This window comes from Zalophus californianus, chromosome 15 (assembly GCF_009762305.2).
Source record: "Zalophus californianus isolate mZalCal1 chromosome 15, mZalCal1.pri.v2, whole genome shotgun sequence".
NCBI lineage: Eukaryota > Metazoa > Chordata > Mammalia > Carnivora > Otariidae > Zalophus > Zalophus californianus.
The window spans coordinates 70971881-70979972 of NC_045609.1; the positions used below are offsets into that span (position 1 = coordinate 70971881).

The window sequence follows — 8092 nt, forward strand, 5'->3', positions numbered from 1 at the left end:
TTAACTTACTGGAGAGTCAGTGCTCACACTTGGCAATTCCTCAGGAGCCCCAGAGCCACCCCAGGACCCTGACTCACCCATTTAGCTTTATGCACAATTGGAAGCCTGTTTTCGGTGAGATGTTTTTGTTTGACTATTTTTGGCTTTTCTCAGAATGGATTGTTTCTTTCCCTACTTTCCCAGAGCTCAACGTCTTATCTCCGCATTTGCCCAGACATGTCCTGTTTTCCCAGGTATGACTCCCTTTCACAGGGTCTGCCTCCTTTTCCCAGACCTCAGCTCTAAAGTTCTGATAATGGGTTTAGAAATTGCGGTTGCTGTAATGATAGCCCTTAGCAAGTCTTGTACCCACCAAGTCAAGCAGAGTGGTTATTGGGGATCTATGAACACGATAAGTGGGCCTTCTCCATAGGAGACCCCCCAGATGGGAAAAGGAGAGGTCAACTCCTGCCAGAACTTGTTTTCCAGAAGAAGCAGAAAGCAAGCCGACCAAGCCATATGCTGATGGAGCACAGGAGACATTGTGAGGGATGGGGGTGGGAAGTGGAGACTCGGGAAGGCCTGGCTGTGGTCTCCCCTCCGAGAACCAGGGGTCATCTCCTGGAGACCACAAAAATATCCCTCAGCTCCAGTCACCCCCATCCCCAAGTCTAAAATTAAATGTATTAATGAATGCAAAGCAGGAAAAAGGCAGTCTCATTTTGAATAGGCAGAATCTTGAAACTGAAAATGGGGGAAGAAGAGTGTTGGGTTGTTTTCCTTTCGGACAAGATAGTTCGGACCTTGTGGAAGATTTGGGGGAGTCTCACCACCTCTCCACTATATGCAAAAGTCAAGGATAATCCCAAAGAGGAAAAGTGTCCTAAGTGGCCAGTATGTCATGGGACGTCCCATGGGACCTTGCCTGACCAAAGTGAGGCTTTGGAGGGCTCTGTCTAACTGCGCTGTCTGCACTCGGCCCATCTTCTGTTGTCCGTGACTTTCATCTCTAATCCTTGACAATGCTTGCAGGATGATGTATATCATGGCTGTGTCGGGGTTCTGTTTTCCTATACGTTGGAGGGAGGCTTCCACCAAATAAAAGATGTCTATGCCAAAGGTGCTTTCATGGTAGAAGCCTTCAGAACTAAAGAAAAACACAAGGTAGAGGTGCTTCTTATCACCCATCCCTCCTCTGCTAGTTGTGAGTTCCTACAGAGTGAGATTATATTTTATTCATCTTTGTATTCCCCACTGTGACTTGCACAGGAGTGAACATCTTTCTGGTTCTCAGCAAACGGTTGTGCATAATAAAAAGCCACCATTTCTGGAACCTTTCCCATATCCAAGCCTGTGCTAAGTTCTGGGCCTGTGCTCTCTCTGTCATATTCCCAACCACCCTGTGGCTTTCTATCACGATGCCCCATTTTATGGATGAGGACACTGAGACGTAAAGAAGCTGAACACTTGTCCTGGATCACCTATAACAAGCAGCAACCCTGGTATTTGAACCCTAGTCTATGTAGTTTCAATGCCTTTACTTTCATTGCCATGTTGTTCAGTCTCCAAGAGAAAAAGGTACATAGATACATAGCTCCATCCTCAAGAGTTTGTTGTTGCTGTTGTTGTTGTTAAGATTTTATTTATTTGTTTGAGAGAGAGAAAGAACAGGGGGAGGGGGCAGAGAGTGGGATAAGCGGACTCCGTGCTAAGCATAGAACCCGACATGGGGCTCAATCCCATGACCCCAAGATCATGACCTGAGCTAAAATCAAGAGTTGGATGCTTAACAGACTGAGCCACCCAGGCGCCCCTATCCTTAAGGGTTTATGGTCAAGCAAATGAAACAGACACATAAAGAGATCATTTAAATACAGTGCATTAAATGAGCCCTGCCCCAGTGACCAGGTGAATACCAAGGTGTTTCCAACAGTCAAATCTGGAGGGAATCAGGACAGCTTCCTGCAGTCATGCCTCCCTATCCCACACCCACTTCCTACAGGCTCTTCCTAATGGACTGTCTATAGGTACAGACACCCTGGAGACAAAACCCTTGTACCAGACGATTCCACCCTACCTCCAGCCATTAATCCAAACTGAGCTCATCAAGTTCTCTCCCCCAGGAACTTGGATATGAAGCACTGAGAACAAATCAGCTCTCTTTGGGGAGCTGAGCCGAGAGGTCACATAGACGCAGGGATCGAGGTTGCCATTTTGTGGCACCCATCAGGGAATCGTGGGCAAGTGATTAGGAAGCAGGAAAGTTCATGAACAAGAAAAGAGAAACAAACAAGCAGCTGAGATGCACAGGTGATCATACAGCCTCAACGAAGGGATAACAGAGAACAGAGAAAGCAGACCAGGCCACCGCCGATGAAGAAGAGAGGGCAACTGCCTCGGTTACTGAATCACATGGTCATTTCTTGCCTTGAAATGACACACAGTTTATAATCAATCCTTCTTTACTTACAGCTGCTTCATAGGGTCTCTGAAGACATACCTGAGAGAAGAGGCATCATTTCAGAGATGGATAGGCAAGGCATCCCAGTGGTGCTGAGCACACCTCCAAGGCTGTTCCAGAACTCTGTCTGACTCTGATAGAGGGTGGTACTATGCCTTAACCAGACCTGATGCAAAAAAGCAGCCTCGGAGTCATTGTTATCTCTATAGGTAAATATCGAGACCCAGGCTTTGCAGGACTTCTTTGAGAGTTCTGCTTTTACAGCAGGTTAAACCTTTATCTGCACAATAAATTGTTGAGGTTACGATTAACTAGGGCTTAGCCATCAACAATGTGGTCTCTGCAGTGTCTACACCGATACTTCTCATTTCAATATATGGCTTTATTTCACTGCTTCAGCGAGGATTGTTAACACAATACCAACATTTCAAAAGTAATCCTAAAAAGAAGAGTAAATACATACTGAAGTTGTAACTTTTTCAGTTGCAAAAAAAATATGATTTTGATGTGCCAATAGCACTAAATGAAGATAATCGCTATAAGTAAAATATCAAACCACATACACCTATGTCCTCACATAAATGTCTATCAAAAACCCATATGAATTTCTTGCCCCAGACCTGGCATCAACCTCTACCCAGAGACCCCTAGTTTTAATGAGAAATGATATTTATAAAACACAGTCTAGGAAAATGGAGTTCTCTTTGTGGTTAGATTGGTCATTGTTCTAGGTGTTTTAACGGAAAGTATTGGAAAATATTTTTTTAAAGGAAACTACATCATTAGTTTATAGTGAATATCCAATTCTAACCTAGAATTCCTGTATTTTATTTGTTTTTTCGAAGGTTTTTTATTTATTTGAGAGAGAAAGAATGAGACAGAGCATGAGAGAGGGGAGGGTCAGAGAGAGAAGCAGACTCCCCACCGAGTGGGGAGTCCGATGCAGGTCTCGATCCCGGGACTCCAGGATCATGACCCGAGCCGAAAGCAGTCGCTTAACCAACTGAGCCACCCAGGCTCCCCGAATTCCTGTATTTTAACTTACTTGATTTTATATATTTATTTCTTTGATGGTAAAAATCTTGGTTCCTAAGAACACCAACATACTCATTTGATATATTGGAAATAGTTTCAAAATAAGAATATCGATATTAATACTAACAATATGATTTTCGAGGTACAAAATGAGAGTGGAACGTCTGTCATATCAGAAAGCAAAGCTGTCAAAGACTTCCATAATGATGTCGTAAGGACACAGCATGAACTTGAAGTGGCTCCCCACTGACCAAAGGTAGAGAAATTTGAGCATAAAAAATAATAATAACAGTATTGAATCAAAACACATCATACATGTCCAGATCCATGAACTCATACTGATACTTTACAATAACTCTTGGGGCACCTGGCTGGCTCAGTTGATAGAGGGTGTGACTCTCGATCACAGGGTTATGAGTTCAAGTCCCACATTGGGTGTGGAGCTCACTTAAAAAAAAAAAAAAAAGAAAGAAAGAAAGAAACTTTATTCTAAAATATAAAAAAATAAGAGAACTCTCAGATAATTTTGGAAGAGGCTAGGGAACCAATTCATTTTGCAAAAGCTGCAAAATTAAGAAAGAACTAAGTATTTGCCCGCCTTTCTAGTGGGAACTATATTTCAGAATAACCACATCACTGTTATTTATTTTAAGTAGACTCCACGCCCAGCATGGAGCTCAATGTGGGGACTGAACCCATGACCCCGAGATCAAGACCCAAACCAAGACCAAGAGTTGGACCCTCAACCGACTGAGCCATCCAGGTATCCCATTTGTTATTTTTAAGTTTGATAATAATATCATGGTTATGATACAAAAATAATCCTTTTAAATTTAATATACTTACTGAAAATGTATAATGAATATGATGTTTGAGATTTGATTTAAAATAATGTGGTGGGTTCATGTATGTGAAGGCGAAGGAGGATGATATAAGGGAAGCAAGGTAGGCTGTGTATCATAAATGCTGAAGTGGGGTTACAGCTACGTAGGGATTGCCTCTGCATTTAGGTTTGTAAAATTTTCCATAATAAAGTTAGAAAATAAACCTGAAAACTTGGCCAACCAACATTTTCAAAATAGCCTCCCTCATGATCAAAGAAATGCAAATTAAAATGACAAGAAACAGTTTTCAACCTATCCAATTGGCAAAGATTAGAAGAACATTAATACTTGGTGCTGGCAAAGATGTGGCAAATGAGCATTCTTATGCATTCCTGGTTTACTTGGTATGGCCTCGATATCACCTTACTAGAAAGCATCTTGGCAATATGAATAAAAATCATTAAGGGATGCCTGGGTGGCTCCGTCAGTTGGGCGTCTGACTCTAGATTTTGGCTCCAGTCATGCTCTCAGGGTGGTGGGATCGAGCCCCTTGTCTGGCTCTGTGCTCAGTGGGGAGTCTGCTTGAGATTCTCCCTTCTCTCTCCCTCTGCACCTCTCCCTACTTGCATGCTCTTTCTCTAACTCTAAAATAAATAAATAAAATCTTTAAAAAAATCTTTAAATACGTGGGTGCCCTATGCCCTAGGAATGCTAGTAATTTATCCAAAGGAAATGATCAAACAAGCGTACAAGATATCTGGCCAAAAATGTTTAATGCAAGATAATTCTAATAGCAAAAATTTTAAATTAACTTAAATACACACCAATAAGGACCTGGTTTTAAGACTAAGGAAGAGCCACATAATGGATACAGACAGAGCCATTAAGAACCATAATGCACTCTGCTCCTCCCCATCTGACAGATAGTCATCTCTTCTGGTGCAATGCCAGCCGCATCCCTGAGACATGATGGTGAAGGTCAGAGTAAATGGATTTGACCATATCAGGCACCTGGTCACCAGGGCCACATTTAAATCCAACAAAGTGGATATTGTTGCCATCAGTGACCCCTTCACTGACCTCAACTACATGGTCCACATCCACATGTTCTGTTACGATTACACCCACCACAAACTCCACAGCACAGTCAAGGATGAGAATGGGAAACTTGTCATCAATGGAAAGCCCATCTCCATCTTCTAGGAGTGAGATCTTCCCAACATCAAATGGGGTGATGCTGGTGCTGAGTATGTTGTGGAGTCCACTGGGGTCTTCACCACCATGGAGAAGGCTGGGGCTCACTTGAAGGGTAGGGTCAAGAGGGTCATCATCTCTGCCCCTCCTGCTGATGCCCCCATGTTTGTGATGCGTGTGAACCAAGACAGTATGACAGCTCCCTCAAGATTGTCAGCAATGCCTCCTGCACCACCAGCTGCTTGGCCCCTCTGGCCAAAGTCATCCATAACAACTTCAGCATTGTGGAGAGACTTGTGACCACAGTCCGTGCCACCACTGCCACCCAGACCATGGACGGCCCCTCTGGGAAGCTGTGGCATGATGACCGAGGGGCTGCTCAGAACATCATCCCTGCTTCTACTGGTTCCACCAAAGCTGTAGACAAGATCATCACTGAGCTGAATGGGAAGCTCACTGGCATGGCCTTCCATGTCCCCACACCCGATATGTCAGTCATGGATCTGACCTGCTGTCTGGAGAAAGCTGCCAAACATGATGACATCAAGAAGGTGTTGAAGCAGGCATTGGAGGGTTCCCCTCAAGGGCATCCTGGGGTACACTGAGGACCAAGTGGTCTCCTGTGACTTTAATAGTGACACCCACTCTCCCACCTTCGATGCTGGAGCTGGCATTGCTCTCAGTGACCACTTTGTCAAGCTCATTTCTTGGTATGACAATGAATTTGGCTACAACAACCTTAGGGTCCATATGGCCTCCAAGAAGTAAGAGCCCCCTGGACCACCAGCCCTGGTGAGAGCAAGAGGAAGAGAGAAGCCTTCGGCTGCTGGGAAGTCCTTGCCCCAACTCATCCCCCAACACCCTGAGAATCCCCCAACCTCCACAGTTTCCATCCCAGACCCCCTGAAGAAGGGGAGGGGCTTGGGGAGCCCTACCCTGTCATGTACCATCAATAAAGTATACTGCACCCAACCCCAAAAACAACAAAAAGAACTATAAGGCAGGTGTATATTTATTAGCATGGAAAGATGTGCCATAGCTCTATCAAGAAAGGGCAAAATCAAGTTCCAAAGGCTATCTATAGTAAGATACTTTTTTGTTTTTTAAAATGTGGAAGGAGAAACAGTTAACAATGATTACTTGTTGGTAAAAGCGTGGATTATTTTTATTGCTTTTCTTTTCTGTTTTTTCATTTTTCTAAATGAATTTTGAGTAGTTTTGGAATTCTAAATAATGAATTCCTGTGTAATTAAAATAGCCTTCACCTAATGAGATGACATGATATCTGGAATTTACTCCACTCATCTAGGGGTTGGGCTACAGATGAAACAGGTCTGGCTCAGAGTTGACAGCCCTTGAAGCTGGGTGATTGGGTACCTGGGGGCTCATTTTACTTTGTTCTCTACTTCTGTGTATGTTTGGAATTTTTCGTTCTGAAGTTTTTTTCTAAAATACTCCTTTTCAGTACAAAGTGACATCTTGTCATCTTTTGTCCCCGCCCCTCCCACAATGCACCTCCAGAGGTCACAAAGGGCCAGCGCCATGCCCAGAGACATTAAGGCTGATGTTTTGATTACTAAAATGCCTCCCTCTCTCCTGTGGTCAGAAAGGCATTGAGTGAGACACCACCCGCCCCCGGCCCTCCTGTCCAGCCTACACGAGACAGCTGCCCAGGGCCAGTGGTGTGGACTTCAGTCAGGAGCTCACTGGCCCACACGAGAAACAAACTCACAGCCTTAGCACCTTTATCAGTCTGATTCCTGGGCCACCCCATCTGTGATGGCCTACCATTGCTTCCTCCCACGTGGGGCCCTCTCTTTCTCAGAGGAAGGAAGTAGAAGAGGTTAGTGGATTTGGCATACCCAGCCTGAAGATTGCTTCTTCTAACTTGGCTCCTGCCCTGTGCTTTCTCACCCAGGCATACTGGCTATAAAAGTGCCCAGCATGCAAAAATCACTATGAATATTCATGAAGTCATATACAAATAATACTCCTTTAAAAATGAATAATATTCTGGCTAGTCTCCCTGGAAATTGAATTCCTCTCCCACACTTTGAGTCACTTGGAGATTGTTAATAGCACTGGTCAGCAAACTGTAGCCCAAATCTGGTCCACCGTCTATTTTTATATGACCTGCAAGCCTAGAATGGTTTTTACATTTTAAATCGTTGAAAAAATTTAAAAAAAATAATATTTTGTGACACATAAAATTAAATTCAAATTTCAGTGTCCATAAATACAGTTTTATTGGAGCATAAGTCACACTCATACGTTTACCCATTGCCCGTGGCTGATTTCATACTACAATGACAGAGTCATTTGTGATACAGGCCATGTGGCCCAGGCAGCCTAAAATATTTACTCTGGCTTTTTAGAGAAAAAGTTTGCTGACCTCTGGCTTGAGGTTCTTCTAACCACTCTTGTGGTTCCCTCTTGTCTAATAGAGTTGAACAGGAATGCCATCCATTGCCAGGAAGTGAGGATGTCCTTCACACATCAGCCTGCAACCATCCAGATGTGAGGCTTTGGGTTTTAGAAAAATTCACTCATCCATCCAACGAAGATTTAATGACTATCAGCTTTGTGCCACACACGGTTT

The 8092-nt window shown here is 43.7% G+C and overlaps 1 pseudogene; it reads left to right on the top strand.

The window, feature by feature from the left end:
* The first annotated feature begins 5268 nt into the window (after positions 1 to 5268).
* LOC113920193 lies at positions 5269 to 6261 on the top strand (annotated as a pseudogene).
* The last annotated feature ends 1831 nt before the right edge of the window (positions 6262 to 8092 follow it).